General features: G+C 40.6%; 1 long non-coding RNA gene across 1 annotated transcript in view; it reads left to right on the forward strand.

Moving 5' to 3' along the window:
- The window catches only part of LOC146519100 (uncharacterized), a 47,617-nt gene continuing 19,996 nt past the window's right edge, over window positions 1-27,621 (forward strand). Inside the window, exon 1 of the long non-coding RNA XR_014874266.1 lies at window positions 1-27,621. This exon is cut by the window's right edge and continues 7,300 nt beyond it. This is a non-coding gene — a long non-coding RNA (uncharacterized LOC146519100).

The raw sequence follows: 27,621 nt of genomic DNA on the forward strand, positions 1-27,621 counted from the left end.
GACTTGTTTATTTGTTCATAAACTGAAAGCTGATGTTTTATTTGTGGCCGGTTATTAGAGAAGACTGGGCTGAATTGTTGTCCGACTAATGGGGAAGCAAAACAAGGAGCCTGACTTAATAACACCGAGTTTGCCGGAGACCTGGGCTTGCCATTTCTGCTGTCAATATTTGAATTGTTGAGAGGAAGTATTATGGGCACGGGTCGGTGTTGGAGGTTGCAGCGTAGCGCCTCGCTCACCTATAAAAACTAACATCTGTTGAAGCATACATTAAGTTTAAAAATATCTGTGCAGAGATCACCGGGTAAAAGTACAGTCAACCAGATGTCGCTTTAAAAGTGCCAGATGGAACAATGAAAGCGGGATTGGAAATTAGAAAGCGCTGTGAAAGGTCAGATCAATTAAGAAAGCTGCGTTGGCTGCCATATGACAATTAAGGCAAGTTTAAAGCACTTGAGCTAACGGGGCAGTGGAGTGAGTGACTGTCGCAGACTGGAACTTCTTGGGGGCATGGAGAAACGTGCATGCGTAGCAATGGGTGGAACGGGGGTGGGGGGGGGGGACCTTCCTGGACTGGAGTGCATTTACACCAGGTCAAGGTTAATGACCCGCACAGATAAACCTGATAGAACGCCTCACAGCGCTCCTCGTGACCTTTGTCCGTCAGTATTAAGGAGCCAATAAATTACAGCCGTGACTTTAAGTGACATTGAAATTTACTCGGCTCTAATGAGAGAAAGAGAGGGAGCGAGCGGAGCAAAGAGGGGCACGCGTGGAGATATGAAAAAAAAGGGAGGGAACCTAAAATGCAGGTTTGGTTGCAGAAAAACAATATTTATTTTCATTTTCATGCAAAAGCTAAAAAGCCACACACACACACACACACACACACACACCTCTTGTCACTCTTTCCACTGCATGTTAAGAAAGCACCTTCCTTTATTTTAAGCTCCTGTAATCTGACTGTAACAGGTACTGTGGCTCTGCTGTCCCAGCTGGCTGGAACACCCTTGAGTGCTCATGAACCACAAGGGGGCAATATTTGCATTGTTTGTCTGCATCCTGCCCCAGGCACACACACACACACACACACACACACACACACACACACACTGATTTACATTTATGTTTTGCATTTGCACATTTGGATCAAGTACAGTTTAGCTGTTCATTTACATTGCAACATGTTAACAGAAACCACGATAAGCTGTTTCCCGTAGCGACAACTGCTCACACAGTCTCGCTAACAGGGCCACGGGCTCTTTGTGTTATAATTTAGAGGCAATAATCATTTACAGACTAAAAGAACCCTTTCTCTTTTATATCCTGTGCTTATATATACTTTCGGGGGGAAAAAATTCTCCAGAACAACAGATGCTGGCCTGCTCTGCCCTGGTTTCCTTTGAACTGTGGATTAACAAACTGTTATTCAAAGTGGTCAAGCACGCAAGCCTTGGTACACAGTGCTGTGAGGCAGGAGATCTTTCCCACTCTTAAACACTCCGAACAAGATCATTTAGGAATTTCTAACACAATTTGTTCAGTTGATTCTTCCAAAGTTCTGCTGTAAGCACTTCTGCGGTGTGCAAACGGAATTATTCATCTCATTAATGATAACATAAATGCAGCGGCGACAGAATTTAATGCACCCGTGGAGATTACATTTATTTACTTATGAAAAAAAGAATAGGTGAACTACTTTTTTTTGGGGGGGGGGGGGGGGGGGGGGGGGGAGTGGGATCTCTGTAAAACGGTTCTTTTCAACTCTGTCCCCACCACACTGAGAAGGTTATATGTTAGGGCTGCTAATATTCCCATTTGCATGTCCCTTAAAATACAGTTTTAATTATAGATAAGAGTAACCTGTGATAGCACCACCTCTACAGCTATGGCACGCTCACAGTATGTTGTTAGCCCAGAATCTCTACAGATTAATGTTAATGGTTTTCCCTCTTTAAGAAGATAAGATTGTCAAAAAAAAGAGAGTCAAAGTCACAAAATAATATGTGCAGTCATACCTGATCATACAGTTTCTGCACCATTACAGGTGAAATAATTGCTAAAATAAAGTGGATGTACATTTTCTCCTGGACGATCTTAATTTAAACTCTATATGTGTGTGTGTATGGGTGTGTTCTCCGATTAAAAAGGTCAGGACGAGAGCTTGCAGCAGGTGCATCCCCTCTAGCTTGGACTGTAACTGTACACTGGGCTCCGGCACGGCTCTCTTTCCCAGTGCTTTTGTCTGCATTGATTGTTGGGCCACACTGCTGGAATGTGGGAATTAATTAGACAATTTGTATAATGGACTTAGGCACATGAAGACACGTGGGGCTCGACAGAGTGGCAGCACCCCGTGGCTCCCATTGTCCTTGAGGAACTCTCATCCAGATGTTCAAACGGATTGGAGGCTGACCCCTCACCTGCACCTAATTATCATCTGAATGACAACATGGCCCAGATCAATAGTTCCCAGTCGCAGTTTGAAGATCACAGATAAGACGCTACCTTGTTGTCAGAGAGAAAATGCTAATGTAATTAATGTTCAATAATCCTCTGGCAAAGGATCCGAGTGTGGATATTTACTCCAAACAGGCCCGCGCGGGGGAAACACACGGACCTGGACAACAAGTATTAAGAGGGTTTAGGAGCCTGTTTGTGCTGCCTTGCTGCGAGTCGCAATCTTACTAGAGTCAAAGTGTAAAACAGAGGAGACTTCCTGTTGAGACTGCAGCTCACAAAGAGGTCGATGGGACTGTTTAGAGAGGTGTCAGACTCTCGCTGTTCTCGCTGTGCTGTAGGTGCATGTGCGTTGCCACCTTCTGCAGACACACATCTCCGCTGTCTTTACAGGCATGCTGCGTAATTACACTTTACTGTAACAAACTGTAAATATGCGCATTCTCGAAGGTGACATTTTATCCCTTTAACATCAACTTTCATTTTCCTTCACTGTGAGTGTCCATTAAAATATTATATTTCCCGAATTAACCAGTGATGGGATGTAACCAAGCATTTGCTTTTTTTACCGAATAAAACCCTACCACCTGTAGAAGCGTTGCAGATTTTACACACATACGCATAATGTGTATGACATTATTTTGCAAAATATAATACATTTTTATCCGTTAAATTATAAAGTTGCCCATAAAAAGGTAAAAGAAGCTAAACCAACAACACTAGCATGCTGCATATACAAATGCATCAGTAATAAAAAAAAATTAAAGTTAAATAATATGCCTCTCACTTAGGGGAATCTTTTTGTACGTGATTCTTTTCTATATTTGCTTGGAGCTGCTTTAATCGGTTTGATCACAATAAGAATGAATCAAATGCCTGCGCATAAAGTGGAAGAAATCACTTTTAGTGATGAACCCGCAGAGACACAACGCCCAAAGCTTCAAATCTACGGAGCATTTTAGTGTCTTCCAGCTGATTGTTTTGATTTAGTGTGCTCTCAGATCTGGCAGCAGCGAGCAGCAGGTTTCAGCTAAACACGGCCTCGTAAACCATCTGCACACTACCTGCGCAGCTCTCAGGTGTTGACGCTGACAGTAGTGCTCGTACCACTACTTACAAGGTGGAGGGAGGGTGTTCGGCTTCACTGTTTGTATTCCTACAAGTGAACGCTAACGTATCGCTCTGTCTGCCGAATGCGTGCATACACGAACGTTTGATGCCGACTGTACATCTAGGATGGGAAAAGACATCTTTACGCTGAAAGATGTGACAGCGCTCTGAGCGCCATCAGCAAATATAAAGAATGTACTTTTGTTACAGCAGGGTGGTCTGCTTCAGTTTCTTCCTTGTCATTTTAAAGGCCACCACGTCCTCTGATAATGACACTCGCATCTTGATGTCACTTTCCCACAGTATCGCCTGTCACTCCGTCCCCTTCCTTCAGATGTGCCTCTCTCTTCACGCCGCGCCTTACGACTCTCTGACTAACCGAGTTCATGATTAACTTGATATATATAGTTTTTAATCTTCCAAACCTCTGCTCACAACAATGCTTCCCACTGAGGCAATAGCAATTTCTCTAAGAAGTTTCACTCTTCGTGATTCAAAATCATAAACCCAGCGTGTGTCGATGTGGATCTTATCCCCGATTTCTGCAAAGATGAATAAAACAGGTTGCGGGGAAATAGGTAGAAGTGTCCAATTAAAGGAATTGTTATTGTGAGAAAATGCCAGATCTCATTGGGAATTTGCTTTAGTAACTATTCCATTCCGGCTTAAATGATCTACGTGAGCAGTGAAGAGAGGAAGGAAGGGATGTTTATACGTGTGGGAGGGTGTGTTCGTTACAAGATGGAGAGAGATGAAGCAATGCAATTTATTCCTTAAGTGAGGTAAGGGCCATATTGCCTACCATTAACAGAGCAGAACGTCGGCACGGGCTGATAATTAAGTAATCCATGAAAGCATGAGCAATATAGGACAATCACTAACATCCACTGCTCCTTTGCCACATCAAGCCACCCCCTCCACCACCACCCCCACCCCCAACATCATTTCAGATTATGCTGGAAAATATTATTGCATTGTGATTTGAAACTGCTGCAATGGAGGAAAATGTTCGGCTCGCAGCTCCAAAGTAATGATTCCAGTGAGATGAACTCATTTCGGAGACGCGTGTCGGCTGTCACACTTTTCTGATTTGCTCCCCTTAGAAAGTTTAACTTAATATTTAGTTAAACACAGCAAGGTTGTTGGTTGTTTTATTTATTTATTTGCTTATTTTTATATTGCCGCCGTGTGCCGTGATGCCTGTATTTGAAGTGCGATCTTGCAGTCTCCTTTATAAAATGAATGTACCCAATTTTCTTATATTTATATGTCAGGGACAAATTGACACCCTGTGAACCCAACGATACACCCCATAAAAGCTCAAGGAAAATTATTTCTGTTTATGAAAGTTTTTATTTCAACCAGTTTGGTTAACTGGGGTTTCCTTTCATCAGGCATAAAAAGATTTTTTTTGTTTATCGAATGGTGAGAGACAAAAGAGATCAAGGTAGGTGACACACACACTTATTGCCTTTACTTTACTTTATACTCACCCAAAGACCGTTTTTATTCTGAGCCAGACTTAACTGTTTATAAAGTCATTGAAGACAAAGCTTTAAGAAAGTAAAGCACTTGCATCAGGGTCAGTTTTATGCTACATTTTGAGATGCTTTCACTGTCACAGTCACCTTAAATTGGTGTAAAAGGTATGTAGGTTGAACACACTTTTTGAATAATTTTCCACTTGCTGGAACGTGGAAAGAAAGGGATTTGCCTCGTGGCCCCTTTCTTATTTATTTATTTATTTATTTCATTTTTACATACACATGTTTATTATTAACAACTATGCTGCAAGTAGAAATGCATGTGATGCACGACGTGTAAAACACACTCTCGTCTCCTCTGTACTGTTTGTGTTGTTTCAGCAGCCACGTGAGCTCTGCCCAGGCAGGAGGTTCATGTTTCCACTCGCACAAGATCAGCTTTACATGTAAATGAAGTTTTATGCAATACTCTTTGTTGTTGTTTGTTTTAATTCCACCATGTCGCCCGCTAGTATGGCTCACATTATCATTTCCATCACAAGGAAATTTCTGGAAATAAAACAAATGAGTAAAGACTTTGTTGAGGGACCACATATCATCTTGATATTTTATTTTATGCCTTACCTTACACCCTTCTCTTTGCTTCTGGCTTCTAACAATATTTAATTAGTAAAGGTAGTCAAACATGGGCCTGCATAAAAAAATACAGCTTTTTTTTTTAAATGCATGATTTTTATTTTAATGACTTTAAAACATCAGGTTTATTAGTCAGAATGATAAATATAAATGTTGATAGTAAAAAATAAAAGTGCACAAACGGTCAGCGTCACGGTTACTGATCGAGTCGTTTGTCATTGCGCGCATTGGGTCTTTCTCTCAGCTGACTCTGAGTTTGTCTGTGCTAGCTTGTTTCGCCTTTAGAAAAATGGACAACATCTCAACACGCATTTCATCATGCTGGTGCGGTTGCTGCTGAAATATTTATCCAGATTACAATTTACAACATTGTACAATTTACAACAGCAGTCTGTATCATCCATCTCCCTGCTTGTCCAAATGCATTTCCTTTGTTTCTTAAAAGAAATTGAATCATGGGAGGTTTAGGACAAGACTCTTCAATTTTTTTTTTCCTCGCTTCCTAACAAACGCCAACATTTCACTTCTTGCTTTCATCCCTCAAGACTGGAAATACAATTTCGTGATCACCTCGCTGCTAGAGCCTTGTTTAATAATTCCCAATTATGAAGCCGGGCACCTAGTCCGCAGCGTGAACCCCACCGTGCAGCCTGAACAGCAGCTGGCCTGCTGCTCCGTGTGTGTTCAGTCACCTTGATATCATCGATGAGCATGTTTCCCCATCTTAGCAGGTTACAATGCCGGGACCTATGCTGTTGTATTAATAATACAGCATGCTATTGTCCAAGAGGGAGTTTACTCTGTCTCTCCAGCTTCAGCCTTTTTCTCCAATTTGTTACGCAGTTTACCCAAACATGGAGCGTGGAGCATTTCAGGCCCTGCGTGTGGCTCATGGGGACAACTTGCACTTATTGAGGGAGGAAAAAACAAAGCAAAAAAAAAAGCTCTCTTCAAAAGATGGCTTCAAGTATCAAATGAAAGGAGTGTTTGTGCTTATATTAGCTTAACCCTCTACAGTGACTTACACAAACACAAACAAAGTGAAGAACTGAAGAAAGATGTGGATATTTAACAGGTGTAGCTCGGATATTTAGAAGTAGTCTAGCACTCCTTGTGTGTTTTGAGAAAACTGAAACTAAAAAGTAATGCTTCATTCATTTGGACATGGACGATATCAACATGTCAATAGGTCATGTGAGAAAAAGAAAAAGTTTGAATGTGCTTCAAACTGAAGATCTTGACATCAGCTGGTTAAACCTGCACTAAATGTCTCTCACTTTGTGTTTAGGAGCTCCAAAAGCAATCCTTCTGATACGTGGAAGATAATAAAGAAAGAGAGAAATCACATTTATTGATCATTTACATGTCTCTGGCAAACTGTTACACAATAGTGGAGGGAGTATTTAAAGTATTTAAATTATTCATATATTAATTAACGTCCATGAAACGTTCCATGTTTTCCATGTTTTCAATGTTTCGTCTGAATTTCAAAGGTGGATCATCAGGAGATATTCTGTGTTGGACAAATAAAAAAACTGATTAGGAAAATATTAATTGCACTCTTACAACCTGCAGTTTCAAAAAAGCTGACCTGCGGTGGAAAATGTAAATAAAACAAAGAATGCAACGATAAACCCATATTTTATTCACAATAGAACATAGAAGATATACCGTATTTTTCAGAATATAAGTTGCATTTAAAATCCTTTCATTTTCTCAAAAATCGACAGTGCGCCTTATGGTCCGAAAAATACGGTATATGAAATGTTTAAATTAAGAAATTTTACTGTCTCACAAAAGATATTCTATAATAGCTCATTTTGATTTTGATGGTAGCACCATGTCTCAAAAAAGGTGGGACTGGGAGGGGTAAGTAGACCTTAAAAGAAAAGGCTGGAATATTTTGTTGCTAATTATGTTCATTAGAAAAGTGTCAGAAACATGATTGCGTTTAAAAAGAGCGCGTTAGAGAGTTTCTCTGAATTAAAGAGCTTTACCAGTCTGCAAAAATCTTCGTGTACAAACTGTGACCAGTTTCAAAATAACGTTGGTCAGTGTTAAATCTCTAAATGAATCATGAAGGATCATCTACAGAACATAATCGTGTCCAAAGATTCTGAGAATCTGGAGAAATCTCTGTGCGCATCACATTTACAATGTGCTAATATCTTATGAATAAAACACACTTTTAATCTTGTATCACACTAAGTTAACACTGCTGCACTACATCTGCGAGAGTTGAGACTCGGGTGTGAAACGTATGGTTTTCAGGGGTTTTAGCGTTATTTTGTTATCGTTTTTTTTTTTCATTAACTCGGTTTTCCTAGGTTTTTTCACGTTTGTAATGAATAAATCTTCTTTTTTTCGGTACCGGTACTAGTTTTATTTTGTTGTATTTATCCGCGACACCTTAAAGGCCGGTCTGTGAAAATATTGTTGGGCACAAAGCGGTCCGTGGCACAAAAAAGGTTGGGGACCGCTGCCATAGAGAGTACCAATAAAGATACAAAACAGTACTTTATTTTCTGACATTGTGGATGTCAATATATGATTTGATAGTATGCTCTTTAAAATGACTTAGGCGCCATTGAGTTCTACTTATTTTAGTTTACCAAATTACCAGCAGTGTTTACTTTATTAGAAAATGGTTTCAGATTTGATAGATACTGATCTCCAACAGTGGTTTTATATGAAGAATATGCACAACTAATGCGTAACATGGACTTTTTTCCTTTTACAAATGAAACATTGTAATGTTTTCCCATATGAGACATGCTGCACCCAGGGATGAAACCGGGTGACCAATAACAAGCTGAACTCATCAACTTCTTCTGTAAATCCAGACGACTGTTGGAGGCTGTGTTTTGCTGTCGTGTTTGAAAATGTTTTCCTTGCTCCGTGTGCCGTCTGCATTTCCTTCCTGTTCTTTGTTCCTCTGCTCAACATATCTCTAAGTCACCCTGGGTATCGCAACGGGACGTGCTCTCACCCTCCAGCAATGCTTTATACTAGACTGTTGCCTCAGTGTATGCTGTGTAGTGCTGCACTACAGCACTACCACTTTGTGGGCTTTGTTTTGTTTCATGGTTTTTAGAGCTGGTAAGCACAGGCTTTGCTATATTAGTCAAGACGCTTACGTATGCCCCTTTGCTTTTCATGCTTTTACTAATCAATACCACCTTAATGCACGAGTTTTAATGAATTAAAGTGGATACAGGAGAGAAGGGTAGAGGTGGGAGAAATGGCAAAATAACCTTCTTAAGGCACACACACGCACACACACTCACAATATCAGCACCAGAGCGTGCATTACATTATACAGTGAAGCTATTCAGGAATGGAAATATCTCAGTGTGACTGGCCAGTTATGACACAGTACAGTTCAGTGCTTTATTTTTCTAAGCTCGCCTTCTTTCTTTGCATGTCACCTTTAATACTGCACTCATTCCCCATATGGAAGCAAGCTCCATATTAGTGATTGCAGGTTACGTGGAGGTCAAAAGTCTGATCAGAACCATGTGTCGTGAACATTATGCGTACATTTTTCACGTCAGTCCTCGTGGAAATCAATCCTTTCAATGACCCACCCATGTGGGCCCAGAAAGCATATTTATGAGTTTACTTGTTCCTCGTGCAGGAAACAGAACCGTTCGACGATTAAACTTTGTCTTTGCATGTCTTTCCTCCATCTTTCACCGCATCAGTGTTTCTCATGAAGATTGCTTTCCTCATTGTCCAATATTGCTTGTCAAAACCTAATTTCTCTTCTTGCTAAGCAGCAGAGATTTGATGACACTTTTGATTCAGAGTGCCATTTGTTTCCTGAAAAGATCCGAAACATAAGACTGCATTCGCAGCAGAGCAACAGCATCCCGGTGTGCGACTTTCAGCAGGAGACAAGAAAGTGGAACTGTAGCGCACACGTGTGCGTGAGGTCAAGGGTGCGTACCCGTGCGCAGGAACGCGCGTGCGCTCCTCGTCGTGTATCGGTGAGCAGGGCCGTGCAGGCCTCTTCAAAGCAATCGCTCTCCATATGGCGTTGCGTGCCATGAGCGGGTCAACTTGCAGCACAACTCTGGAGAGGGGGATTTTCTCCCTGCCTATTGTCTGTCCACAGAGCCTGCGGAGAGAGCCTGCCGTTTTCAGGGCATCACTGCCAGCCCCTAATATAGCAAATGAATGCATGAGCGAATACAAGTGTGAATAACTGAATGAATAACCAAAGACAATTTACATAATTGCACGTAGGATATGTATTTTCTACCGTTTGAGAAGATATTTGCATATTCACGCTATATAGAAATTATTCAGTCAATAGTGTAGATCCATCATATAAACACAACTCCTTTGAAATCGTGGAAAATGGGAGGAAAGGAAGTCAAACAATAATGCTGATGTTTCGTGCCCCGAGAGAAGCTCTGCTCAAAGCCTGTAGAGGAACTGCTTGCAGAATAAGAAGTGTAATAGGAAGAAAATCCAGTTAAGCTGTGTTTGCTTAGCAGGTACATAACAGGCAGAAAGAAGTTGTTTAAAAAAAAACTGTAAAAAGAGAAATCTTTGGTGTTGTATCCTCTTTCTTCTTCGCCAACAGCATTGATCTTAGCTCAAACAAACCATCTATTTCAAATGTCAAGGGGTCTTTGTTTCACACATGTGATCACAGTTTGCAGCAACTCCCCGCAAATTGTCGCCACTGTCTTGTTGCATCATTTGAAGTGCTATTTTCCCCCATGTCACCCTCCTTTGTGATCAAGACAGACATGGGGTTTATGCACGCCGACATCTTTTGAACTATTCAAAAGCGCCACTATCACTCCACGTTTCTTTTGTTGTTGTTTCAGGCGGGATAAGAGGCCCGTTAACCTTCACGTCGTTTGCTCGAGAGTGAACGCAGGTTGGTTTGGCGCTGCTGCCGGTGAATGGGGTTGAAGTGAGGAGAGAGGCAGATGAAGAGGGAGATGGAGAAAAAAGGTGAGGTTTTTTTTCTCCGCAGCAAAGTGTTGTGTGTGTGTGTGTGTGTGTGTGAGATGACCTGCCTACCCTTCACCTTTTGTCTCACTGTGTGGTGCTGCTGTGAGTGCTGGAGGAGGACATGTGAAGAGCCAGACTCTGGCCAGCAGAATGGCACCCCTGCCTGGGTTTTCACCCTCCCACCCCTTCAGTCGCTTTCACTCCATCTTGCTGGCCTGCAGCTATGAACACATATTTTCTCTGTTAGAGTGGGGCCAGGGTGGTGGTGGTGGTGGTGAGGGGGGGGAAACAAACACATCAAAAGCCTCAAGGAACAGAGTGTATAGCTGTATTTGACGTGGTCACTTGCTGTTGTCAGATTTTCACATGGCGCCAAAGAACCGAAGGCTTCCTGTCTTCCCCCCAATCATTCTGCAGTTTGCACTGAAGTACAAACCTTTATGGCTTATTGCTTGTCATATTTAAATTTCTCTTGTTTGTCAGCCATAATTCAGCATCTCATGAATTAGTCATGAGAATAACCCCCAGGACGACTAGCAACTGCTGCAGCGGAAGCTGACGGGGATCCAAACAAACAAACAAAATAAGCAAAAAAACAACAAAAAATTTTGGGTTTTTTTAGATGTTTTAACCTGTTAGAAGTACTCCTCAGTAGCACACATGCTCCTGTGCGTTGGGTGAGTGTTGCAGGCAGGACACATTTACTGTAGAGCTGCAGCGATCTGTCCAAAAAATGTGTGTGTGTGGGGGGGGGTTGTTAAATGAGATGGCCTGCGGTCCTGAGAGGGGGTGTGAGGAGGGTGGGGGAGGGGGCCGCCACTGATCACTGTCCACCACATTAAGCACCACTCGTTCCCTCACACACAATCATCTCATCATATGCAAAACAGCAGCCTTCCAGTGTGAACAACAACAACAGCCGCACTAATGAAACACTCGCTTCTAATGTGCTTCTGAGTAGCATGTCGCTTGCTGAAGATGGGAAGATTTTGTGTTTGAAAGCGAATGTCATCAAAGTAAAGTGGAACATAAGCACGTGTACAGTCCAAGTTTTGGCTCTCTGCTGTGGTGCTGACCGTCACGTTGACAAAAACTTACAAATGGCAGAAATAGATCACAGGTGAGGCCGAGGATGGAAGTTCATTATGGGAAACATAATAGTTTTGAGTTCAATTATAACTTTTAACCATATATACCTACAATGTCTTACAAGTTGAAGCCTATGACTTCTGACTGAGAATCAGTATGTAACAACTTGGGAGTCACAACAGGTCGGTAAAGCCCCCAAAAGCTACTGCCCCTAGATGCTAATTCAAGAGTCTAGCCCATAGCTTTCCAAAAATTTCATTTAAGGATTAGCTTAACTGTTTTAGCTTCACTTAGACAAACAGCTAATTTGGCTTTGTCCAAATTGTAGCTGTAAAAATGACATAATGTTCTGGCACGTAAGTGCTTGACATTATTACTTACTAGTCCTTTTTTGGTTGCCTGGTAAGAGGCTCTTCATGCTAGTAGCTGTATTTTAAATGACTGCTATGAGAGCGATATATATATACACAACTGCAATGAGAAGTCTACAGCCATGTATCGTGGGCTTGAATATCATGGTCATCTGGGCTTTGAATTTTTCTTTTTCCTGGGTGGAATGATCGTACAGCATTCATCTTTAATGACTTTAAAACAACAAGAACTGCGTGCCCAAGTTTGAATTCACACTAATCCACACATTGTTAAAGGTCTACATACAAGCTCAAATATATACATACAGAGTGTTAAACATTTTAATAAGTACAATGTCCTTTCACCTGGCGATTATGTGATTATGACTGACTAAAGCCCTCAACTTCCAAAGTCCATAGAAGACCCAAACTCTCATGTTCAGATGAGAGGAAATAGGTTAGGATGTTCAGGAACAACCCAGGAACCACCAAGGCTCAAACTTGCCATGGACTGGAAGCTGCTGGAGCATCACTTAGCCAGTGAAGCCAGTTTTACCTCATCACTGACCAAGAGGGTGCCAATCAAGGAAGAAGCCCCTGCTCTAGGGTTAACACCTTCAAGCATGCTTAAACTTGCAGTTACCAACATGTTTTATGGCCAGACAAAGAGCTGAGCATGTTTGGAGGAGTAAATGTGAAGCTTACTAACCTAAAAACTGTTTCAGTAGGACGATAATCCCAAACACACATCCAAACTGGTTCTGGTTCTTAAAGCAGGCTGACATTAGGTTCTGGAATGGCATTCCCATACAGGCATGCCCTGACCTCAGTCTTGAAAGTTTTGGCTTTAAAACTGGATCCATGCCAGGAAACCAATCAATTTAAATGTATACTACAACTCTGTGAATTAGATTGGTCAGATATCCAGACAGAATGATGCCAGAACCAAGCTAATACCAAAAGCATCTGGTTGAGGGGAAACTTCCTAAGGGACATTTAACCAAATATTAGTGGAAGTGTATGCATAAACCTGAGCCTGTATGTATACTTTTGACGCTGTGTGGATTAGATCAAATACAAAATAAAATCTTTAAAATAATATATCTAAATGCAGTAGCATTGCTTTTAAACCATATATGTTGCCCAAAGTCTGCAAGTGCAAGTCTCTTTTCAGAGACAGCAACGCTGATGAATTATGGAACCATATGAATAGTTTAACACTGGCAGCAGACGCCTCCTGAACAGATTTGTCAATAAAATTGGCTTTTGGTCACAGATGTTGTCAATGGGACAAGAGGCAGGATTGTGACGAGGCATATTTTTTCACCATGCTCACAATAACCCGACAAATGTTGACAGTCCAACAGGCTGCAGCGCCTCATTAACATCCCGTATCCCAAATGCAGCCGAAGTAGATACTTCTCTTGTACTTTACTCGCATTGTCCACTCAGCAAACATGTGCTGCCGAGGTTATTTACAGCAGTCCCGAGTTCTGCAACGGTTAACACATTTGTACTCCCTGAATACTTCATTTAGTAAACTGCGTCGGTGCAATTTGTTCGCTTAGCTACATGCCCACCTATTTGTTCCTTTACATGACAGGGTAGAGCTTCCTGTCAGGAGTGTTTTTGTTTCCTCTTAGTATGCTTCCAGCATTCAAATGTGCTGAACACACAGAGCGCACCCAGGCGGGAGAGGAAGAGACGGGAAGGAGAGTAAGCAGACTGGAGTAAACAACGTTTTGGCCCTTTAAATAAAACATTTGTTTGTGATTGAGGCTTCATGATGTGAACAGCATGACCTGTTTTACGGGGAGTCTCTAAACAGCCAGCCCATCGCCCTCACAGAAACAGATCCCACCTCTCTACCCAAAGACTCGAGGCCTATTTATATTGCATGAGAACAAATTTTTTTGACAACTTGAGTGATAGATTCGTACAAGGCCCAAATGTTTTCTTTCTCTGCAGAGGCCCTGTCTGAGTGACATAAATTGCTATTAATAAAAATTTTAACAATACATGGCAAATGAGTTTTTTCTGTTAACACGGTACGAGCGGGAGAAAATGGTGCTTGTTGAGGGCTTCCGGGGAATACGGGGCGCTGTCTGAGTCAACATTTGAAGTAAGTTGGAGAAGAAAGAAAGCATGTGGCGCTGCATCCTGTGGAAAAACAGGAGTGCATGCACGGGTAACAACTGAGAAAACACCGGCTGACAGAACAGACCACAATGATGAACGTTAATTCATCATTTCAAATGCTTAACCAAGCTACAAGTAATTTTTTATATTCATAGACTGGTGTAATGTAAACAAAATGATCAAATCCCAGTAAAATGCCTCTTTCCTTACTGGTTTTCCATATAAATATAAAGTACGTATTGAAAGAATAGTGTGTAAGGATTTCAAAGTGCTTTCGGATACTACAGCTGAAGCAGTATATTAAGGTTAAAAAATAGCAGAAATATCACACCAGATATGTTGATAAAATAGTTTTTAAATAAGGACTGCGCTTTACAGACGGCCATTATTAATATAAATTCTTGTCTTGAGTGTTTTTTTTAAGTGACGTTACCAACCGACCACGTTCACCTGCTGCATGTACAAAGGTGAACACTGTTTCATTACTTTTAAATGTAATAAATTGTGTAAAAGCAAAATGAGAGTTCTTCTGTTTCCTGAATTCCTACTAAAACTTTAGCTACCAAGCATATATCCTCAGAATTAGCAACAGTCAGCAGTCCACACATCAAAAACTACAAACAATGAATAAATGAAACATTTGAAATTTAATGTTCTGCTGTTCTCCAATTCACAAATATTAATGGATTGCATTGGATTTTCTCTCACTCATCAACTGTTCTATCAACAGCAGACAGAAACAATAATGTTGTTGTTTTCTAGTTTTCCACTTTCTAACATGCTTGAAAGTCATGAAAGGGACACTACAGTGCTGATAGAAATCCTCAGCAGGCTTGTGATAAGAATTATGGGAATTTCTCAATATTAGCTAATATTAACAAACTGCTGGAAGAGATATTATTACCGAATTATTACAGTCTTAATCATTCATTAACATTTATCTCATATTTCATTTGTTAGCTTTGTAAAATTACACTCTTACAACCTTCCTGTCAGTTGTTGATGGAACAATTATTATTGACATCCAATCAAAAATGGAGAATTAAGTGCCAAAAACCGCAGTTCCTCAAATGGCCACTTGGGGGTAGTTCCAGCGGTGAATCAGTTCCCACAGACTCAAATGTTAATATATGCGACTTTGCAGCAGAAAAACAACATGTTTAAAAACTGCTTTATGTTATATTAACATTTTATATTAAAGCAGCTGTAGTGGAAGCTGTAACTGCAGTAAAGTCAGTTTGTCCAATTACATTTGAACTTCTGAAAATGGGGGTGTTTGTATGAAAGCAGATGTAATTTCTTAACAGCTAATGCAAAGCTTACAGCTGGAAGTCTGCACTACAAAAATCTTGTCTGTGTCCAACAAATGATGGACCTCAACCAGTGCTGAGGCACACAGTTCTCTTCATAGTACTTTGCAGTGCTCAAATTTCAAACAAGGTGAATCATTAAGTCTTCAGAATTTTAAAAAAATCTTCAAAAGATATGAGATGATAACCTATAATAATAACAGTGCAGTATTGTCCTGAAACAATCCGAAATTAGACAGAAAACTTTTCCTTTCAGAAATCGTAAACAGTGTGTTTGTGCATTATCCACAGAAACCGGTCCTGGTTTTGTTCCCCAGAGAGAAATGGCTGTTGTCGGATTGCTGCGGGGTTTTTTATTTTTTCACACAGCACCACAAGTGGAATTCCATTCCTTTGTTTGTGGTAAAAGCATGAAACACATGAAACCAAAACTTTCTGCATGGCTGATAGAGGTAGTTGATTAATAATGTTTTCTTGTGTGTGTCATTTGTGTGAACTGACACTCTGGTATTTTGTGTATTCAGTAGACGCATACTGAAAACAAAGACTTCTCTGTACACTTTTGTTTTTGTTTCTCATTCTCATCCTTCATTTCCTATTATTTAGTTTTGGTTCAGTCCTCATTAAAGGCTGGCTATGCTGTGTATACACACACCCACACTCACACACACACACACACACACTGTAGAGGAGGAGTGACAGCAGCCGGCCAGGATTCCACAGTTGCCTCTCTATCTCCCCTCTACGCGTTTCGCCTCTCACTTTGTGCTGAAATAATTAACTGTGTGCATGTTTGAAGGCGGGATTACAGTTGTCTAATTGTAGTGAGCGTTGTCATGGAGACTATCAGGCCATCGGTGAATAAACAGCCTTACTTGGCAGTGTTTGGCTAAAATGGGGCTTTGTGCAGATGTCAGACACAGATTTATGATGGTGAAACAGATTATATTTGGCAGGAAAATCAATAGGCTGACCACTCTGGACTGGCTGCTTATTTTGATAAACAGCTCTGTGGATTTAACCTGTTCAGAAGCTTGTCTCCTCGTGTGTTTGCTCTAAAAGCGTGAATTGATTCAAAAGTTTACTTTCCACAGTGGCGCAGCTGCATTGTACTTCATAGTTTTTCCACAAATGCAGTGCATTCTGTTGGAAGGTTCATGAATCTTTAATGCTTTTCAGAGCATAATGACATTTTTACAACAACAGGGTGATTTTTTTTTATAAAGTATGCTGATGTGAAAGGGACAAATATGTGCTTTTTGTCCTTAAGGTGACTTGAAACCCATAGAAATAGTGAAAATAAGTGAAGACAACCATCAGAAAGGGAAAAAAACATTAACCAAATGTTGTGCAGATTTGGATTATTTGCTTCAAGGAAAGATCTGCTGAAGCTGTTAGAAATGATATCACTCCACAAAGAGCTTTTGGAATTAATTTTCAAACATCTGGGGAAAAAAGACAGTGGTTTTTGGTTTTTATTTAAATGACATCCAAAAATCAAAGAGAAAAGGACGATGACAAGAATGATGATGAACATAACAGCTTGACTCTAACGTGATGTAATGCCGATGACTTTATAGAGGCTACGGTTTGTGTCTGCACAGTAGGAGCGTGCTCTGGACTGTGAAAAGTACAACAGACCGATGACCGATGATAAAACGGTGATAATAGAGTCCGAACCCAAACGAAGAAAATATGGGTAGCAGTTGACTTTTGGAGAGAAAAGTTAAACTTCGGTAGCTTAAAAGGTTTCTCTTAGTGGTTTCTAAGTGAGCCATAAACAGAGTTTCTTTGTAACCACAATCCGGTTGTTAAGTGATGACGTGACGAATCCTACTTCCGGGCCTAAAGTAGTCTGCGTTTAAGATGGCTTTTGTGTTGTTAACATGTTTAATGTTTTGTATTTTCTTCTATTTAATCTCAAAAAGCTCCTAAAACAGTCAGTGATCACTGTTGACCTCCCTCGGCTTTTATTACTACTAATCATTTATTTAAGCTCAGTTTTTAAAACCTTAGGATGTAACTACAGCCCAGCCCATGCAGCAGTATATGAATGACTAACCTCGTATTGTGGATGGATTATCTCAGTTGTTCTCCTGGCTGAAGTTTGGTTCTTTTACAGCATCCTGCCATGCGATTACATTTGTTCCTGACCACCGAGCACACTCACGTTAACTTTTATCGAGTGGAAAAAAGTTAGCTTGTTTATATTATGCTAACATAGCTGTGTCGCTAGCAGTCACGTAGCACATCATTATATACCAGCTAGCCAAACTTCAGTAACCCTACAAACGTCACTGCTGTTTAGTTTTCTGTCTTCATTTATGTTGGAAGTGATAACAGAGCTGTACGTTTTAATTTGTTTCCAAAACCCCGCAGTCAGGACTATATTGTATTTAGATAGAAGCTAGCGAGCTAACTTCCTGCTAACTTCTAACTCCGTTAAATGTCATAAATTCCGTTTTCATGGATGCCTGGATGTTAAACTCAATTGTTACACCTGGTAGAGCAGAACGCTGATCATTTTATTAAAGATGAAAGACTTAAGACAGTTTTTCAGCTCTCAGTAATGCCATAGTGATCGTTTGATATATGGACCTGCAGCGGAGTTTAGGCCCAGACACGGCTAGTGACGTCAGACTTAACGACCGGATACTCACCATCCCCGTTAGAGCCAAATCAGAATTCAGTATCGTGAACTGCATCACCCCAAAGGAGAAATTGTCTCAAATCCTCACGATTAATGGTGTGCAGATCATTTTTAAATACCTATACCACATCTGCAACAACAGCCACGTGCAAAGCTGGGGGCAGTCTCGCTGCCAGTTCACTTGGGCAGGATCCCTTTGTGCTAGTTTTCAAAATAGAGGCTTGTGAACGTGTATTTTCTGACCTAAACCATGTCTTTTTTTTATCCTAACAAAACTGTTTTTGCGCGTAACACAACAGCAAATGAAACTTGGACAATAAGCGAGTTTGCTGAAGCTGTTTGCTGTTTAGTGCTGAGCAACTACCGTAGAGAAGACAAGAGATTTCTGTCTCCTGGAGGACAACCAGTCCGTGACCTCATGCTGCACAAATAACGCCTCATTCACTCAGAACACCAGCTAATCACACACCTGGCCGTGCCCAGCCTGTCTTGATTAAGAGACAAAATTGGCACGAGATAAAAAAGGAAAAATAGACGTTTTATAATAGAAAACACAAGCTGTAGACATTTTGAAATGAGAAAAAGATGCAGGTTAAAGTAATTCTGGATGCTTGTGAGCTGACTTAAAATTTTATAGGATTATATCACGATGTTAATTATCAACTTTTCCTGCCACGCTTTGTTTGTTTTTATTCGATATGTTGGTTTCATTTTGAACTCTCGAGATCTTCCGAAGTAACTCAGGTGTTTCCACTTAACGTGCCCGGCGAGAGCGGCGTGCGTTTGCGCGGCCTGCCGTCTCGTTGACCCTGCTGCACCTGTCAAGTCACACCTTCGTCATTCTTGCTGTTCATGGAGTCCGCTGGCCTCACGTAGCTGGAGCGTCCTTCAGTCCGAGCAGTGGAATAATTAGTCGGCAGTGGAAACATCTGTGTCTAAGCATCCAACCAGCCTGTGCTAACATGCTGCTCATAGAGGTGATATAAAGCTTAAATTTAGTAATTAGATTTGTACAGTTTTAGTTTATTGCACAAATCAAAGAAGCGTCATTATACAAAAATGCCTAATATGTCTATATCTCCAGTATATATCACAGCACTCAGACAGGAGGCTTATTTTTACAAATCTACCTGTGCTTTGAATAGCTGCATGTCCATCTGCTGCTTTTATTTTATTTATTTTTTAGCTCAATCAAGTACAAAATCATCCAACTAACAAGTGTAACATGCTGGAGATAGCGCCTGTGCAGAAGGAGCTTCGGCTCGTAACCCTACTCCCTCTTGGACAATTGAAATTGATTTGTAAAGGCTAGAAAGTTTGATCAATGCAGTATCATTGATTTTACATAACTCACGCTGTGTAAAACGGTGCCACTGTGAATACAACATAAATCCTCAGCTGATTAACAGAATCAAAACATTTTGTTCCCTCTCAGCCACTGAAATTTGGACTTTTCTGAGATTCCACTGAAGTTGATTGATATTTGTAACATTTTGACAATAAAATTAAATTCCTTTTTTTTTTAAACATCAGTTTATTCAAGCAGGAAGTTTTTCAAGCTAGAGGACTGCAGCTATCTAACGCCTCATAGGCCCGAATGTACTCCAGGCCTAACTGCAATCAGCGGCCAAGCCTTGCTGATACATTTAAAGAATGGGATATATCCTTCATACATCCACTTCACACGCACGTGCCTGCAAACTAAAAGTGAATTCAGTTAACAGTGAGGAGAAAAACATTCCAGGACCAGGAAGTCAATAACGCCTGTATCCCCCTCAGGGTGCACATTACCATTGTTGTGAGGCAGGTTAATGTACTTCAAACAAGGTTTATTATACACTGCAGCGCACAATAGTGAGGTGAGGAGTGTAGCGGTCATGTGCTGTAGGTTAGGGAGGAAGCTGATACTGTAATCAGTGTTGTCTGGGGTTGTGGAGTGTAAGGATTCAGACATACTACAGAAAAAATGTGTCTGGGTGAATGCTGTTATTGATATTAATATAATATAGCTGAAATAATACACTTTAAAACTTGCAAACAGGATCACAGCGCAGCTTTGATTATTATCAGTATGGGCCCAAAGATCTGTAGATCACTCATAAATCTCCTAAATGACACGATTAGTTTCATTATAGCCATCAAGTTCTGTTTCCTTTTATATAATATTAATGTGTATCCAAATCTGTACTTATCCAGGAACTATCCACTGCCCTAACTCTCTACCCCACAAAAGATTTAAGTAGGAATGAATGATTTTTAACATTAACAAAATGCATCATTAAAACCACACCGTGATCCTTTAGCTCCGCTCTGACCCACAGAGATATCAAAACTTTTGAAGGTGTGGTATCAAGCACAAAGGCATTAGCAGCAGATCCTTTGAGTCTTGCAGGTTGGCAGGGCACGGTGGTGCAGCAGTTAGCAATGGCTGGATCTGCCGGCTGGGGCCTTTCTTTGTGAAGTTTGCAGGTTGTCCCTGTACATGAAAATGTTTTCTCAGGGTACTCTAGCTTCTTTTCACAGAACAAATACATGCATGTTGGGTGAGTTGGAGATCTGAAACTGGGAGTGAAAGTGAATGGTTGTTTGTTAGCCTTGTCATGGATTTGCTGTGTGGCAGGCAGGATGTAGGACCCAAACGCTGGACTCATAAAAGAAAGGGTGAACTAAAAGAGGCAGCTTTCTTTTGGCTGTAAATAACTCACTTCAAATACAAAAAATAAACTAGAAACAAGAAAACACACAGGAACAGCTGGAAACAGCAGGAAACACACAGCATTGTAATGGTACGACACAACAACGGACAGAGGAAAACACAGGGCTTAAATACACCAGGGAATAACGAAGGAATGGAAAACAGGAGGGAAGCATAGCTGGGGCTAATCTGACATAACGAGACGAAGAAAATAAAGCAGAATACACTGACATAGGACACAGACTGTCAAAGTAAAACAGGAAGCAAAACACAGAGACGCGGATTTGACAAGGGGATACGGCTGACAGGAAAATAGAGCGAACATGGAGCACAGAGACCAGAGTGACAAACTGCGACATCGAGACACAACTGACTGACAAACTGACACAAATGTAGACAAGAAAACACAACTTAACTCGACGTGACACATGGAACACACAGGAGACACAGTGCAAAACCTAAGATCTCAAAAACACTGAAGTATAACCAGAAATAAACAGAAACAAAGCATAGAAATACTCAAAAACCATAAACACTGAGCCAGAGTCTCGCCCCAACCAGTCGCAGCAGATGGCCCCGCCCCTCCCTGAGCCTGGTTCTGCTGGAGGTTTCTTCCTATTAAAAGGGAGTTTTTCCTTCCCACTGTCGCCAAAGTGCTTGCTCATAGGAGGTCATATGATTGTTGGGTTTTTCTCTGTATGTATTAAAGTAGGATGTACCTTAAAATATAACGCTCCTGTTGTTGTGACTGACTGACTTTTGTGATTTGGCGCTGTATAAATAAAATTAAATTGAATAGAAGACTCGGGACCATGACAAACCCCAAGCCCTGCAATAGCCTGGCTATCTCTTCACAATATGACAGCTGGGATAGACTCCAGCCCCACTGTGACCCCGCATCGAATAGGAAGTAAATAGGAAGAAAATAAGGTTGGTGACCATGTTGGCATGGTCACAAGAACTTGCTGGAAAGCTTGACTGCAATACAGACTGAACTTGTGTTAGATTCCCAAAACAACTACATGTAAGAGGCCACATTATCCCACTGAAAGAGGACACACACAGCTCTACATGCCAAGGAGGCATGTAAAGATATCTGCAACAATATTTAGGCCGGTGATATGAATGAAAGACTCATCTACATGAAGGGTTCAGTGATTCTCAGCAGAACATAGTCCAGCAGATGGCTACCTTCCCCAGATAAATGACACACAAGCCTGGATCTACTTTAAGTCTAAGACTGTACTTTAGAGGAAGACCTTTCATTTGATTGTAGTGTTATGTTGGTGTCATCAGTTGATGGGAATAAAATCATCATCATAGCAACTACGGCCTCCCATATGTGATGGTGGTCTGTAGGGGGGTTGGTGTAACCAGAGACAAGATTAGCCAGAGTAAAGTCCAAAATGAAAATCCAGGAAGCCAAAATGACATTAACTGCTGATCAGTTAGGGTAGAAAAGAACCGCAGCAAAGGGCAATGTCCAAAAAGTACAGAGAAGGTAGTCTGTTAGGCTTACTAGAAGCTGCTGGAAAGCTTGACCACAAGACAGTCTGAGAGGTATCAGAGAGGATGCAGGAGTGTGTACAGTAGTCCCTCACTATAATGCGGTTCACCTTTCGCAGCCTCGCTGTTTCTGATGGGTTTTTTTTTGCAATTTTGCATGCTGTTTTTTTCTTACAGCGCATTGTGCTCTGTGTCCTGATTGGCTGTAGACCATTGTCAATCAATCTCCTCTGTGCTGTGTCTGCTGTACAGTACAGAATGCATCCAGCTTGTCAAATTCACATAAATCTTCGATCACTAGCAGTGTGACTCTGGAATCCTGTACTGTATGTTTGTAGGTTTACTCCCCAACAAACACAACAATGTCGACAAAACCTTTTGCACCGTCAAAAAGACATCTGCAGTAAAACCCAGGCAGAGGAAGATGCTAACCATCACACAAAAAGTTGGACTTCTGGACAGTGATGGGAATAACGGCGTTACAAGTAACGGCGTTGCTAACGGCGTTACTTTTTTCAGTAACGAGTAATCTAACTAATTACTATTCCTATCGTTACAGCGCCGTTACAGTTACTAAGAAGAAAATGCGGTCTGTTACTATTGCATAGGATTTTAAAATCGACAATTTATATTTGCATTTAAAGTTATGAAATATGATTCATTAAACATGTTTGTGGTTGTTACAGTAAAAATATAACTTTTTCTACTCTGATTTTGTTTTTGTTTTCTGATTTTAGATCAATTGTGTTAATACAGTATGTCAAAATGAAAACATAACTGTAAATTCAGACACGTGAGGTTGTGCTGAAAACGATGATACCAAACAAGGCAAAGTAAATAGTTTTAAAGGTAAAATGTGGAGGAAACATCAAAAGTGGTTAAAAATGGCCAATTACACCCTGGACCCCAGAGGGTTAAATGTTTTTTTGTTTTTTTTTAAAGTAACGCAATAGTTACTTTTCAAGTAATTAATTACTTTTAGAATATTGTAACTCAGTTATTAACTCAGTTACTTTTTTGAAGAAGTAACTAGTAACTATAATTAATTACTTTTTCAAAATAACTTGCCCAACACTGCTTCTGGACATGCTAAAGGACGGTAGAAGTTACCATATTTTCTGGATTATAAGGCGCATTAAGCAAAACAAAACAGTCTGATAAGTCAAACTTTACTCAGCTCATTCTTCTTGCTTCCTCCACTTTCCATACCATTGATTCATTAATGTTGAATTCTCTGGCAGCAGCTCTATTTCCATGTTCTGGACCTGAAAACAGGGTTTGATCTTTGGTTTCATTCCATATTTATTTTTCTACGAAGGTTTGAACTTTGAGAGTGTTTAAAAAGAGAGAAAAGTGTGAAAATGTTCATGCCTGTCTGAGAAAAGTGTATAAAATGTAGTGAGGGGTTGAACGGGTAATCACAGAAAGCAGGAACTGAGACTGGAAGCAGAACAAAGGGGAGTAATTTCAAGTTGTGTAAGTCAATTTGATGCTTGACCGACACAAGAAATGACAAATACTTCATCTTATTTATTCAAATTTACAAATGAAGTTTCATAATATATCAGGAATAATAAAGAAAGAGCTTCTGGTTTCCATGTCTCCATGTTTGAGTTCCATTGATCAAATTTAACAAACAGATTCTAGTCTCATGCCAACAAACTGCCATCCTGCTGTTTTTATGCAGGTGTTCATGGAATATCAAGCTTGTTTCACATTTTTCTCCTTCCTCTTACCGCCAACTATAACCCACAGATACCCATGGTGCCCACAGGACTCACCTTCCCTCTTACACTGGTCTCGGGTCCAGGAGAGGGGGCTTTTAGGCCATGCTCCTATACTAAGGGGGCTACAAGCTCATCAATATTGCAAAGGAATAAAGTGCGGTGAGGGACTGGGGCATTGAGGCCAGATCAGCCATCATTGTGCTTCAGTAGTAACAGAGGTTACAGGTTAAGGGACATGCTTTGCTATGGCTGTTTAATAAATGATGAGGATATGGTGTTGGTCTGCACCAATATATTACCGTTTTTAACTGTAGCTAAGGTTTCGTCGACGAGCAAGTGGACGAGGTCCAGGGTCACTCTGGAGGGCACATCGGCAGGTGGAGGCACCCAGGACTCAAAGTGCTGGTCAAGCACCACCTGAGCCATGGCTTCAAATAAATGTACTGGTAGTAAAAGAGATCAATACGGTGTATCATGCTGATTCACAGTTTCATGGCTGAAATGTCAGCCAGTCAGTTATGAGTGAGTCCAGGGCAGCTTCACCTCTGGGTTCAGCAGCACGGAGGGACAGCGAAGCCTGCCACTGTCTAATGAAATGACCACAAATTGTCTCTTTATTCTTTAAGAAACGCCACCTGATGATTGCATGTTTATTTTATTCAACACCAGAAGAATGCAAGGCGCAGCTCAAATGGATGGAGAAATTACCTTTATTTCAATTATAAAGTATGGATATGACTGACTTTGAACACAGCGGGGGCACAGAAGCCCTGCGTGGTTTTTCTTCATTATTCTGTGGTACCTCAGAGACGGCCTACAGTGCTGCAATAAAAGACCAATGAATGGTGCACATCCTGTATTGATTTGTTTGCTGAATATCAGAGTGAATTTTCAGATGTATTTATAATGGCCTTATTAAAGCCTCCTTTGATCTAAAGAATACAACAATAACAGAATCGCCCGTGTTGTTTGCAAGCCAAAATCCACTGTGGTTAAAAAAAATGTCAATAAAAACTGGAGTTTTTCAGGGTTATTCAGTTAGTTTTATTCTTTTAATCATAAAATATAATCAGTTTCAAAGGTGGGGGGTGCGCCTGCTGCAGTAACTCTTTTCTATCATTAATGTAAAGCTGTCTATCCAGCGATATTGCTCTACATATGACTACTTCTTCTTCTTCTTCTTTTTTGTAAATGAAATATTCTATTTGAAATACAAACAGCTTCAATTATTGAAGCAGACGCTACGTTTGACTTTGAAAGGCTGTCAGATGGTGACATTGGTTAAAGAAACGGGTAACTGTGAGGCTTTCTGCTCTCGGCACTTGTGCGATGAAGACGTTATTTGGAGGTGACTCATCTGTCGTGAGAGGCAAACACAAAGACAAGTGATCTGATGAACTGATGATTAATGTGAGAGGGGTTTAAGTAAGGATGAGGATCAGTGCGTTTTGTGCGTGTTATTTGGGAAATGATGTTCAAGTGGAGTTGAATGGAAGAGCAAATAAGCGAGACAATATCAAGGGAAATTCAAGGGACACTCAGCGTCTCATTATTGAGTGAAAAAAGAAATCGATGGTTCAAACGTAACTCAGTTCACACGCAAGAAACCAAACAGAGGCGATGATGTGGAGCAACTTTACTGAGTTGTTTTGTTTAAAAACTGGGAGGCAGAGCCTTGAGTTTTCAGGCCACTCCTCTTTGGAACCAGCTCCCAGTTTGGATTCAGGAGACAGACGCTGTCCCTACTTTTAGGATTAGGCTTAAAACTTTCCCTTTTGATAAAACTTATAGTTAGGGCTTGACCAGGTGACCCTGAAACCTCCCTGAGTTATTCAGATATATCTAGGCCGCCCCTACCTGCTGAGGTTTCTTCCTGTTAAAAGGGACTTTTTCCTTCCCACTGCTGCCAAATGCTTGTTTATAGGAGATTGTCTGATGGGGCTTTCTCTCTCTGCTATTGTAGGATCTTTACCTTACAATATAAAGCACTTTGAGCCAGCTGTTGTGATTTAATTGTATATATTTTTTTTTATATAGCATCTTGCTTTGAAGATACAGTCCAGAGTGTAAGTATGTCAACTGTTGAGCTGGGTTTTTTTTCTTAATGCCAAATCTTGGATACTAGATGAAAGCTCCAAACTTTAGCTTTAATTTGAGCGGTGTTTGTTTAGAAAGGCTACATTTCCCAGATGTTTCAGATCTAAATCTACTCGAAATTTAGGCATTTAATAAAATCTGTTCCCAGAACATTGCTTTTCAGTCATTGACTTCATTAAACATTTTACCCACAGAGACCAGCGGATGCTTGTATTCTCCCTGAAGATGCGCTCCGAGTCACTCTTAGCTCATTTACTTTGGTTTTCACTTGGAATGCAGCTCAGTCAGATCATGTGAATGACTTGGCCAGAATATCCCACCTCTTCTCCATGAAAAGCTTTCTGTTTGCTTTGGCTCTGTGTTTGGGAGAGTTGTTCTGCTGAATAATGAAATGTGGTCCAATTTTTTTTTTATTGCATTTGGTGAAATCAGATCACACTGAATAATCCTGTAAAGCTCCATATTCATCCTGCTGCTTCCTTCAGCAAAGCAACATCAACACTTGAGAGTGTCAATTCCACTGGAAGAGGCCATGAAAAAGGACACTGGTGGAGCAAAATGCAAGTATCAGTTGTGATAAGCTGCCTTTTCCCCCCACATTTGAACAAATGGATGATCAAATTCATGCGTCTCACGTCCAATAAAGAACTCTTAAGTGCCAAGAATGTTTAAATGCATCTGAGTTGCAGATACATTCACAGGCATGACATCACTAAAAGCAAAACATTTATCTTGTTTTTTTCTCCGCGACTATTGTACGTTGTGCAAATGCATTTTTTCACAGCTTCATACCAGAAGTGATAGCGAGCTCGCACGCGCGGCTAATGAAAGCTGACATAAGGACTGAATCAGTATTCATGAATTTATCATGTAGCTGACATGAAGTTATTGTTTAGGTGTCACAAACGCTAAATAAATTGGTGCTAAATTGCCAGTACGTCTCCTTGTTAAAGTCAATTCTCCCGTGGGTCGTTGCCGATTATCATGAACACACGAAGCTACGATGAGACGCACACAGTCACAAACTCAATGGATTTCTTGTCATCTGGAGTCTTTTTTGTGGATTTTTTTAGTGTTAACATGTTATGATTTCCAAATATCCTTCCTTTCATTGTGGCACAATATAAATGTGTTATTTTTAAAAGCATGAATCTGTTGTCCATATTTAGGGAAACTTGATCCAAACCCAAGAATATCATTGGACTTGGCAGGCCTCTCTAAGCAACCAGTTGCTACTGCCTTCTGCCTTTCTAGATGAAAAAACAGAAACAAATTTACCCACCTTATGGATCCAATCACTCCGACTTGCTGAAGGAAGAATATTTATGAGCACTTCTTCTGGTTTCGACAGCACACAAATACCTGTTTCACATTTAAATCTGTCAGAGTTATCTTTA

Source organism: Neolamprologus multifasciatus, chromosome 5, assembly GCF_963576455.1.
Source record: "Neolamprologus multifasciatus chromosome 5, fNeoMul1.2, whole genome shotgun sequence".
Lineage (NCBI taxonomy): Eukaryota > Metazoa > Chordata > Actinopteri > Cichliformes > Cichlidae > Neolamprologus > Neolamprologus multifasciatus.